This window comes from Dromiciops gliroides, chromosome 4 (assembly GCF_019393635.1).
Source record: "Dromiciops gliroides isolate mDroGli1 chromosome 4, mDroGli1.pri, whole genome shotgun sequence".
Taxonomy (NCBI): domain Eukaryota; kingdom Metazoa; phylum Chordata; class Mammalia; order Microbiotheria; family Microbiotheriidae; genus Dromiciops; species Dromiciops gliroides.
The window spans coordinates 12,993,873-13,006,205 of record NC_057864.1 but is presented as its reverse complement, the minus strand read 5'-3'; the positions used below and the strand labels follow the sequence as shown (position 1 = coordinate 13,006,205).

Below are 12,333 nucleotides of genomic sequence, written 5' to 3'. Positions count from 1 at the left end.
GCTGTCTTGGAGAGAGGGGAGGGAGGGGAGGGAGAAAAATTTGAAACTAGAAATCTTGTAAAAACAAATGTTGAAAACTATCTCTACATGTAACCAGAAAATAATAAATACTGTTATGAACAAGAAAAGAATTCTGGATTTGGAGTCTGTTTGAATCGCAGCTCAGCCTTGGACACCTGTGTGACCTTGTGCTGTGATATCCTCTATGGGTCACAGTTTCTTTATCTGTAAAATGCAGGGGTTGGACTGAATCATTCCTAAGGTCTCTTCCAGCTCTAAGGCCTATGACCCTATGAGATATGGCAGCCATGAGTCATTCATCGGTGTCCTGAAAGCTGGAAGAGACTTCAAAATTTCAGTCACTGGTGGGTACAGTGTAAGAGGGCATCTAGTTCAATCCATATCTGCAGGGCAATTCCTTCTATAATAGTCTTGATGGAGGGCTATTATATCTCATCTTTCCATGACAACAGCCAGTGATATGAAACCTGCTACCTCCCAAGGCAACCTACTTCACTGGAGATGACTCAATTATTAATAATCACCATTTCCTGTTAAGAACCTTAATCTACCTCTTTGTAACCCTGGTTCTGTTTTCTAAGGCTTATCAGAAGGAATCTAATCCTTCTTATCCCCTGCTCTTTAAGAGATAATCTGTTTCCCTACCTTTAAACAAGTAAACCCTTTCCATTTTATGTATACATGTCTGCATGTGAATGCATATATCATGACACAGTACATAGATAGTGGGTCTGGAGTCAGCAAGACAAGTTCAGAATCCAGGCTCAGATGCTTATTATCTGTGTGAGCCTGTGCAAGTAACTTAACTCTGTCTGCTTCAGTTTCCTCACTTGTAAAATGGGGATAATAATAGCACCTATTCCAAAGGTCCATATGAGGTTGAAATGAGTTAATAATTGTTAAACATTTATCACAGTGCCTGGAACATAGTGAGTGCTATATAAATGTGAGCCATTATTATTGTTATTATTGCTATGTGTATACATATGTATGTATTCATATCTATCTAAAACATTCAATATCATGACTCATCGGATGGCCCAAGGTCATCCTACAAGACAAGAACCCAGTTCTCTTGCCTCCTACTCCAGTGTCTTTTCTTTGGTTTTTTTGTTTGTTTTTTGTTTATTTTTTAGTGAGGCAATTGGGGTTAAGTGACTTGCCCAGGGTCACACAGCTAGCAAGTGTTATGTGTATGAGGCCGGATTTGAACTCAGGTACTGCTGACTCTAGGGCTGGTGCTCTGTGCACTGTACCATCTAGCTGCCCCACCAGTGTCTTTTCTATTGTGACAAGTATCTGTCCTAAGGCAGTGTGTCATAGTAGAAGAGATGTTGGACTTGGTGACTGAGCACCTGAATGTGAATCCTAAGTCTACTATGTGGACAATTCTCTTACTCTTTGTGAAGATTGGACCATGTGATTGCCGAGGTCCCTTACAGAGCTATGGGCAAAACTTGTCACTTCTCCTTAGGATTCTGCTGGCTCTGAAAGCCTTTGCATACACCTCCACACAATCCGGAATCCAGTCACACTGGCCTCCTTTCTATTCCCTGCATCTCCATCTCCTGATTCCGAGAGTTTTCACTGGCTCTTCCCCCATACTTGGTTCCTTCTTTCTCCGCCTCACCACCTTCTGGCTTCCCTGGCATCGTTCAAGTCTCAGCTAAAGTCCTACCTTTTGAAAGAAGCCTTTCCCAAGCCTCCTTACTCTTAGCAAGTTCCTTCTGAAACTTCCCTCAATTTATTCCATTTAGATATTTTGTAGATAATTAGACTGTGAGCTCTTTGGGAACATAGACTGTTTGTTGCTTTTCTTTGCATCCTCAGTGCTAAACACAGTACCTGGCACATAGTAAACCCTTAATAAATGCCAATCAGTTGATTAGAATACACTGTCACAGTAGAATCCTGCTTTACCAATGAGAGCAACAAGAGAACTCTTTCTTGGCCTAGTGACCAAAGCATCTCATTCTGTATAAATCCAACATAACTCATGAAGGGAAGGGGGAAGGGTGGGTTACAAGCAGCTGTGAGGCTGGTGTTAGTTTAGCCCTACAGACTTGTCATGTCTAATCCCCAATCCATAGGGAGTGGGTGGGGCCACCATATGCTGGTGATAAGGGGCCAATTAACAGGGCTCCCAGAAAAGATGCCTTCTGTCAAAGGAAGGCATTCATAGTCTATGGTGATCTAAGGGAGTAAGCCTCGAACCATGACAGATCAGGGTGGAGTTAGTGAAGCAGGCAGATTTAAAGTAGGAGGTAAAAAATGGAGTTTGTAACAGTGGTCTTGGACATCATGCTGGGGCATGTCAGGACCAGAAGTGCTGATATTCTGTCTCCGTAGCTCATTGAAAAGAAATATTTTTTTAAAGTGGATACTCTAAAACAAAGTAGTGTGTCCCAATCATTTTGAGATTTTTCAAAGTCAAATGACCTGAGTTAGTCAGATTTAGTCCTGGCTCTGCTGCTTATTACCTGTGTGACTCTAGGTTAATCACTTCATCTCTCTGGACATCAATTTCCTAGTTTGTAAAATGAAAGGATTGGACTACATCACCTGTGGAGTCTCTTTTAGCTCTAGGTCTTTGATCATATTATCATATGACTCCTGACTCAGGGCTGTCTTTTTCAAAAATACCACACTGCCTCCCTTTATATATTACTTTAGACTCTTAGAAAATGAGGGTTATTCAGGAGACCCTCACTATTTATGGCTTGGAACCCCCTTGGAGCCAGTGACTTTCATTTTTGTCTTGGTTTTCCTACTCTCTGCACAGTGTGTTACACAGGTGCTTGATACATACTTGGTGATTGAGTGATTCACTGATCCATCCCAGAGTGTGACCATACATAGGGAAATCCACAGAATTTGCCTATACTCATAATAAACATATTGCCACAGAAGAGATTTCTTGTCACAAGAATAGCTACATTTTCTGTATAACGAACCTATATAATCATGTAGTAAATTCTCACCAATGTATCACTTGTTACCTCCTAAGGTTATATCATGTCCATTTGGAGGCTCACCCAGGAATTCCATTTCCTTGATTTCAGTGCCCTGATCTATGAGCTCCTAGGTCACTCATATTTCCTGTGACCAACTGTACCTTTTGGAGATGTGATTAGGTCAGGAATTCATAGTAAGTTCTGGTAGCACAGGGAGGGCACTGTGAGCATCCGGTGACAAAGCCTCAGTCTGGTGTGAAGGGAGCTTTGCTCTTTGCATCATGGAATAGTTGAATTCACAGCTATGAGCCCAGCTGGGGTTTCCTGGAGTCAGCCAACCAATCAGTGTGAAAAACGGGATTAAACCCAAGCAAAAAGAGGCAAGAGGATTCCATGGCCTTTTTGGAGCTGACCTCATGCTGGGGCAGGCATATGGAGAATTCCTACAAATACCCTGACTCTTGCTTAACCAGGCTAAGGTGAAACAGGGCTCCCATGGATAATGGAATCTATTCATAATCCACAAAGCAGATTGGAGCTGGAGGTTTGAAGCTCTTTCCTTGCCTGGCTGGTTTCCAGAGCTACTGAGAAGCAGCAAAATAGAAATAAAAGTTTCTCCTTGGGAGAATCAAAAGAAAAAATATTTGGAAAGTGTTTTGCAGACCTTAAAGCCCTCTAAGCATGTGCACTGTCATTGTCATCGTTGTCGTCATCATCATCCCCATCATCATGTTTCTTTTCCTTTTCCAGTGTTGGGGGGGTATGTTAGTAAATAAGCATTTATTAAGCACTTGCTGTGTACCAGGCAACCACTGTACTAAGAAGGAAGGAAGGAGGGAGGGAGAGGAAGGAAGGAAGGAAGAGAAGGAAAAGATAAAAAGAAAGAAAGGAAGAAAGAAAACAGTCCTTGCCCCTAAGGAACTCACATTCTAATGTAGGAGACAACTTGCAAATAGGCATGTACAAGTCAGAGATCTACAGAGTAGGTGGAGGGGAATCTTCAGGTGGAAGGCTCAGTTGGCTGAGGTGAGCAGGGAAGGCTCTTGCCAAAGGTAGAGGGTGCCTGAGCTTTCCCATGCTTCTTTTTCCTGTTAGTCTTAGCTTAGATGCAACCACACTACCCACCACAACCACCACCATGAGGACTTCTCCAATTTGACTTGCCAAAATCATTCTCTGCCTCCTTAAATCTTCAAAGCATTCTGTCAGCCAGGCAGTCAGTTGAAAAGCATTTATTAAAGGTGCACCAAGCACTGTGCTAATTTCTAGGGATACACAGAAAGAGAAAAACATGGTTCTTGCCCCAAGGGAGTTTCCAGTCCATTGAGGGAGATGACATACATATAGATAGATATATAGACATGTAGATTGATCAATGGAGCATTAATTGGATCTACTATAAAAGTGTTTTGTGAACCTTCAAATGCTGTTTCTCGTGTGTGATTGCTAGAAAATGTACAGAATTCAGCATAAGACCAAAGGTCTAGAGTTGTTAAGAAGTTTTCAGGTTCCATGAAGTCCAACTTCCTCATTTCAGACTTGAAACACTGGGGCTCATGAAAGTTAAGTGGCCAGCATTACACAAGTAATATTTAGTGAAGGTAAGATTTCAACCCAGGTCCTCTGATTTCAAAGTCAGTGCTCTTTCTACTGTACCAAGCTGATCAACCTTATTATTATTATTCGTGATCTCCACTCAGCTGGGCTGGTCCTTGGACAGCAGGCACAGCCTGCTATCAGGATTATGGTCTTGGTAGTTGGGTGAGATTTGCCAGAGCTGAGCTACATTGACATAGCTTTGGGAACTTTGCGTTATTTCTCTGATGACATATTATTAGAAAAGGCTTTTTGTTGAGGAAAGTCTCTTTGCTGTTGTTGTTGTTTTTTGGTTTTGTGGGGCAATGCGGATTAAGTGACTTACCCAGGGTCACACAGCTAGTATGTGTCAAATATCTAAGGCCAGATTTTAACTCAGGTCCTTTTGAATTCAAGGCTTTATCCACTTTGACACCTAACTGCCCCCAGAGGAAAGTCTTATTACAGAAATGTAATATGACTTTTTATGATTGGAACAATGACATTGGCATTCAAAGAAGGTGTTTCCATTTACAGACCTACTAGATTCCAGATTCCTCTTCTCTTGAAGAATACTTTATGCTTTTTTATTTGGAGGGAAAGGTGATGAGTTCAATTTTGAACAGGCCAGTTTTGAGGCATATAAGAGACAGGGGGGTGAAGATGTCCTCTACACAATTGGAAATAAATATTGGAATGCAGGGGAGAAGCTTAGACATGGGACATATGGACTTTGAAGGAATCTGCATAGAACAAGCATTCTCTTATCTTATCCTGGAGCCCATTAAATTGTCTTTATAATATTCATATCCACATCTGTGTGCTTCTATGTACATAGATCCATATATATACATATAATATCCATAACTAAATGCCAATATAATGGTTTCCTTTGTACTCATATATATATAATTTGTGCATTTAGACTTTTTTTTTTGGTAAGGCAATTGGGGTCAAGTTACTTGCCCAGGGTCACACATCTAGTAAGTGTCAAGTGTCTGAGGTCAGATTTGAACTCAGGTCCTCCTGAATCCAGGATTGGTGCTTTATCTCCTGTGCCACCTAGCTGCCCCATTTTTTTGTGCATTAAAAAAAAACAAACATTTTTCTGTTAAGAAGTCATTAGGCTTCGGGGCAGTTAGATGGCACAGTGGTTAAAACACCGGCCCTGAATTCAGGAGTACCTGAGTTCAAATCCGGCCTTACTAGATGTGTGACCCTGGGCAAGTCACTTGACCCCCATTGCCTTACCAAAAAAAAAAAAAAAAGAAGTCATTAGGCTTCACCAGATTGCAAAAAAAAAAATTGTAAGATCCCCAGATGCTGAGATCCAAGTCCAAAGTGTACATGATGAGTGCCAAGAGAGAAGTTAGAGAAGAAAAAAGGATCAAAATTAGGTAAAGAACAGGAGAAAAGAGTCTCACTGTCAGAGGTACAAGAAGTGACCAAAACACGGAGTCTAGTTCTTCTGCTTCTCATGACTTAATCTCTACTGGCCTTGGTTTATTCATTTGTTAAAAAAAAAGAGACTTGAACTAGATGATCTCTGAGCCCCTTTCAACTCCCAAATCTAAAATATTGGGATTTTATGACCTTCCAGGTCCCTTCCAGCTCCAAATTTTGGATTTAGGACTTCCAGTCAGGGAAAATCCATTACCTCTCAAGACAACCCATTCTACATATGGACAGCTCAAAGTGGTAGGAAGTTTTTCTTTAGATAATTTCTAACTTTGCTTCTTCCATCCATTGCTCTGGGTCCAAAAAATATTGAGTGTAATTCTTTCTTCCTTAGGACAGCCTCTTACATATCTGATGACTCAAGGCTGTGCTGGAGCCTAAGGGCTTTTGTTAATTTTTCAGCATGAGCATTTACACCTTTGAAAAAAACAGTGAAATCAGGGTATTCATTACAGTTTTGTTGATGGTCTAGATTTAAGAAAACATGGGGAAATGTTAATGCAGATTTAACTTTAAAGTATGTTCTGTGCCCCCCCCCCCCAATCTGGATCTTAAACATTTACCAGTACACTACTGAGGGATCATGGCCCTTAATTCTACTCTACTCTTCTCTAGGTTAAACACCTTCCATTCAATTCAATTTAATAAATATATTAAATGTTATTTTTATCGACAGTTTTTGTTTTTATATCACCTTCATTTCTGCCTATGCCCCTGCCTCCCCTATATAGAGAATCAACCCTCTGAATAAAGTTTTTTTCTTTTTCTTTCTTTTTTTTTTGTGAGGCAATTGGGGTTAAGTGACTTGCCCAGGGTCACACAGCTAGTAAGTGTCAAGTGTCTGAGGCTGGATTTGAACTCAGGTCTTCCTGATATAGCTGGTGTTCTATACACTGCTCCACCTAGATGCCCCTGAATAAAGATTTTTTAAAAAATAAAAGGAAATAAAAGTTCAGTAAATCCAACCCAAATATCAAATGTTATTGACAATCTCTGCAGTATTCCACACTCAGAGTCCCCCTCTTCTTCGAAGAAGGGAGGCAAGATGGTTCACTTCCTCAACTCTCCACCAAGGCTTAATTTAGTCATTTTAATTACATAGAACTCAGTGCAATAAATATTTCTTAAATACCCAGCATGTGGAGAGGGTAGATACCACAAAAGTGATCGAGGAGGGAGAAGCAAACCTAGAAAGACCATACTGCAGAAGTTGAGAGGGAAGAAAATATCATTAAGGGGTCAATATCAGTGGGGGTGGGGGGACAACATTATCATATTCTGCAGAAAAAACAAGGTTGATAAAGACTGAAGAGAAACCATCAAGCTTGGCAACTGGGAGCCATTGTGACCTTGGAGAGAGCAGCTTTAGAATTCTGAGTGGGAAGCTGGTGGGGATGGGGGTGGTTAAGGAGTGAGTGGATATTTGTAGACATGGAGACACCAATTGTAGACCTTGTTCCATGAGAGAATAGTTGATGAGAACAGTTTTATAAATCTCAGTGCATTTTCATGCTGTAAGCACACTGTCTGGTATGCTTTCTTTACTACAACAGAATAAGATGCAGCCCCTTTTCCCCACGAAGATCCACAAAATTTAGGGAAATGATTCCACTCCCTAGTGATGCTTTCGATGTTCCGGATGCTGGGAAGGTTAAGTACAGCTGCTGCAGTTCCTCATTGTCGACTTTTCAAAGTTGACTATCCTCGCCAGCCCCAGATTTCTCATCATTTAGGTGCCATGGTGATGGGAAGCATAGAAATGCATGCATAGATAGCACAATTTGCATTTTTCTTTATATACTGTAAGAGATTCCCATTTATACTCAGGACTAAGTGCTCATCAAACATAAATGGTTAGCCTCTAAAATGAGATTTCTCAAAGTGGATTGGCTGAGGGCGAGCCATATGCTTTGGAGTCTCTCTAATGTTGCTTCCTGCAAAACACAGTTTGCTGCGGGAGCCTGGGCATGACCAGGTAAGGTAAAAACAGATGGGCAACCTTTTCATTAAGAGAATTTTTTACAGGGCTTGGGTGAGACTTGTATATTGCTGGCTGATTTGTGGCATGTCTTCATGGTTGGCTATAGAGATAATTGTGTAAATGCTTTGTAAAATTCAAGCCCCTATATTAATGACAATTATGATGTCAGAGCAGACAGAAGGGCATACCCAGATTGGGGAACATTGGGGAACCTGGCCAAGTTCTGGTTCTGATTCTGCCAAACACAGCATGATGAGATGGCGAAAATGATTCTGTATTCAGAGATCCCAGCTTCAAATTCTCTCTCTGATGTCGATTATTTTGTGACCTTAAGAAAGTCTTCTAAACTACTGGTATCTCTTAGATTCTTCCTCTAAGAATGAGGAAATTGTATTAAATGGCTTCTAAGGTCCCTTTCTGCTGTAGATTGATGATGCTTGCTAAATGCCCAAATCTTCCAGGGCCCTAGGCACTTCTCTTTGACTGTAAATTGCAGGAGCATTGCTGATCTCAATTGCTAAAAGAACTTTTCTACCGTAGCTCCTTACCCCAATGAAATTCTAGGTCCAAGCCTTCAAATTATTTTTCTTGTTTTTACTTTTAATCTCATTCTTTACATAATTTTGATGTAGTTCAGATAGAGATATCTTGGCACATGTTGTTATCTTTTTAATTTTATTTTCTATTCAATTCTCTACAGACTATAGTCCAGGTGGAATGACATTAGCAGGTCTTTATATTTTGAAAGTTTTTCATTGTGAGTGGCTTAAAGATTGAGTACTGAGTATGGCAAAATCTGTTCAAAATAATTGTTCTTAAGTCTTTATGGATGAATTTTATGTTCAGGTATTTGAGGAGAATAGTTTTGCCTGTGTTGATGCTCCTAGTCTATTTGTTGAATTCTCAAGGATGCTTTCATGTCTATATTTGTACTGTGGGGATTTATTATTGTATATTCTCATTCTTATTTTTTCCAATGGAGGTCAGATAGAAATGGTCTTAGGAATGGTATCATTCTTTTAAATTTAATGTTCTCTGGACTATTGCACAGAAAGATAAAATCACTTCTTTTTGTAGTTGAATTTGAATTATTAGGATCTGAGATAATTTACCATGGGCTCACTGAAAGCATCCTTAATTCAACTCCAGGAGGAGACACATAGATAAGGTTGATCCGGAGTTCATAGTGTTCCAACAGGCTTTTGATCTCCTCTGCTAGGTCTTCGTATTTTAAAAGTCTTGAATTCCATGTAACTTGGAGGTCACATTATTTAATGTTTATTTAAAATTTTTATGGACAAATGTTATATCTGGGCTTTTGTGGGCAGCAATTTGGTCTGTGCAAATAGACTAGTTCCAGGGCATTGTGTTTGTTGAGCTCTCTAGGACATTTGGAAGTTTCTGTTTGTATTGTCAAAGATCGTGAGCCCCACATGAACCATTCAGGTTACCAGGTCATGCAGTGCTAAGTTTTCAGTAGGTGTGCCATTTTGTGATATTTTCCAGTCTGAACAATGTTGCAAAGTTTTTGCTGTTTCTTTGCATGATCTTCATTGATTACTATATCTGGCTTTCTGAGGGAAACCTGCTTATAATTTTTGATGGTGATGAGTGAGTTTGGAATTATCATCTTAAACCTTCTGTTTCTATAAACAAATTGGCATGAATCATCCATTGGCCCATAATGGGTGGTTCTGAATATTCAACAGAACAATAAAAATCATATATGTTTTGCTCAATTTTTTTCATCAATTAACTGTATGTAACCTATGGCTATCATGCTCTAAGGAATTTTCATAGTTATAAGGAATCCCTCCAGTTTTATAAACAACCGGTTGCTTGATGCTTTGGTGCTATATATTGGTTGAGTTCATGTGACTTTCAACCACTGGGAAGTACCTATTGGTTTCCCCTTTGCCTGTCAGTCAAACAATTTATCAACAGCTGTGCTAGGTACTAGAGATACAAAAACAGAAATGAAATCTATTTTTGTCTCTAAGTCAACAAGCATTTATTAAATGTCTACTATGTACCAAACATTGTGTTTAGTACAGAAAGTGCTATACATTCAATTGGGGAGATATATACATAACTTAGTAAATATAAATACACAATATATATTATTGGCTATATTAGACAACTCCATGGCTTTGTATTTCTTTTTTCTTTTTCTTTTTTTTTTTTTTTAGTGAGGCAGTTGGGGTTAAGTGACTTGCCCAGGGTCACACAGCTAGTAAGTGTTAAGTGTCTGAGGCCGGATTTGAACTCAGGTACACCTGACTCCAGGAGAACACCTAGCCGCCCCGGCTTTGTATTTCTTTTCTGGCCTTTATTATTGCCCCATGAAATAGTGTATATTTGATCCAGAAGTATTCTTGTAAAATTTTAAGCTCTTTATCTTGCCATTTGAAGCTATCTCCTAATCCTCATCCTCCTTTGTGGATAAGGTTTCATTTTCATGGCAGCCTTCAGGTGATGTGTGCTGTTAATATTGAATGGGCTTTTATGATTGGGTTGGTAGTCAACTATTTCCCCTATTTTGCCTTTCCCTCAACCTCTATGACATAGAAAAAGGGAGTGGCCTTTGAGTAGGTTATCACCACCATCATCTTCTTCTGTCAAAAAGGCGGAGGGCAAATCCATTTTGTTTCTATTTGGAAGAAGGTTTATAACCCTTGTGATATATGAAAGTTATGGTTAGATTCTTTCTATCTTTTTTGGGTAAGTCAGGATGTCTCTCTCTAAAGCACTGACATCTCCATGCCCAGTGCCCCTATATTTAGAGCATTCAAAACTTGACACTGTTTTCTGGAAGTGGTACAGGATTTTCCGCTTATACAAAGTAATTTATGCTGTAGATCATCTGTAGGAGCTCATTGTCAAAACAGAGGGTGAACAGTATCTTCTTTTGAGGTTGGAGGGTATGATGAGCAATAACATGGAAATGAATGTGGCTTGAAAAGATTTCCAAAGGAGAGGAAAAATTTCAAGGATTTAAAATGCATCAATTGGCCTGGGCTTTTTCCCATTCAATAAGCTTGCTATGCCCTTATCAACCCTTTCCTCTTGTCTGATGCCTTCTTCCTTTTCTGAAAACCATGCCATCTCATAGCTGGATCTCCTAGGTCTAGAAATATTGAGGTTAGAATTTGCGAGATCCTCACTAATTAGGACGTCCTTTCCTGAGAGGTCAGGTGTAGAAAACCAATGACTCATCTAAGCTAGATTCTACCCCTGCCTATGAAACACCTCAGATACCCAATCCCTGAGTGTTCCTGAAGGGAAGGTAAATTCAGGCATCTCAGAAAAAGGTTGATGGAAAAATTTGGCTGGTCCACAGGTCCTGGGAACATGTTCTGAGACCATCATGGGCTGAGTTATTTAACAAACACTTCCTGCGTCCCAGGCATATATACTATGGATACAAGGAAAGGAAAAAAAGCCCTTTCTTCTTGTAATGGCATGAAGACCTGACAGGATGGCCTCAATGCATGTAGAAAGGGTTCTAGAATCCTTCTTGTTTAACTCCCTTACTTTACAGATAAGGAAACTGAGACCCAGGCAGATTTCATGACTTACCTAAGGTCACACAGGGAGGAAGCACAGGAGCCAGGATTTCTATTCAGGATTAGATGTATGTAAAGAAACCTTCATGACAATCCAAGTCCCTCATTTTCTAGATGGGGAAATGAAGACTCACAACGTTGAATGGTTTACCCAGTGTCACACAGCTTGTGAATGTCATAGACTGAATTCGAACCTGTCCCATCCTGATTTGAAGTCTAGTACTTTATCTGCCAGGTCACAGTGCCTCCCCCGCCCCCCAACACACACGCAGGTGTCAATCCAAAGCCCAGGTAGTTTGTTTTGGTTTGGTTTTTATGGGGAGATTTGGAACGTGCTTCTGAGATGCCCTAACATACAACTATAAATCCCAGTCCCTGCTTGGGGGAGGCAGTGAGCTATTTTGGTTTGAAGATGTCATTCCTGGCTCCAATGTAGAGGTTGATGGGTTTTCTACCACCCTTCTCTCATCCCCCCTTCTACTTTGTGTTCCCTTAGGTATGTTCAATGTAGCCAATAGCCTTCCTTTAAAAATGACCCCCCCAATAAGGCCTATGTTTTTCAGCATATGGGCCCATCCAATTATACTACAAAAGTATTTTAGTCCTAGTATTAAGCTCCACCAATGTATATTTTTTTGTAACTTGCCCAGGTACAATTTAAATTCTTGCCTCTTTGGTTGGTCATTGCTTTCTTTCCCCACATTTAGACCTGGAACTTTCTCCTCTAGGAAGCCTTCCCTCCAATTTCCTTTCTACTTCTGTAGTGAGAGGCTGAGAG

At 40.1% G+C, this 12,333-nt stretch overlaps 1 protein-coding gene across 4 annotated transcripts in view; it reads left to right on the top strand.

The window, feature by feature from the left end:
* PDE4B (phosphodiesterase 4B) overlaps positions 1 to 12,333 on the top strand; it is a 660,822-nt gene that overhangs the window by 41,192 nt on the left and 607,297 nt on the right. The window contains exon 1 of one of the 4 annotated variants that reach the window (XM_044001362.1): positions 7,862 to 7,983. The exons of 2 other annotated variants lie outside the window; for them this stretch is intronic. The gene's annotated coding sequence lies outside the window, so the exon portion shown is untranslated. Of the gene's footprint in view, positions 1 to 7,861; positions 7,984 to 12,333 lie in introns of those variants that run through there. One more of the 4 variants, XM_044001363.1, reaches the window with a different exon arrangement.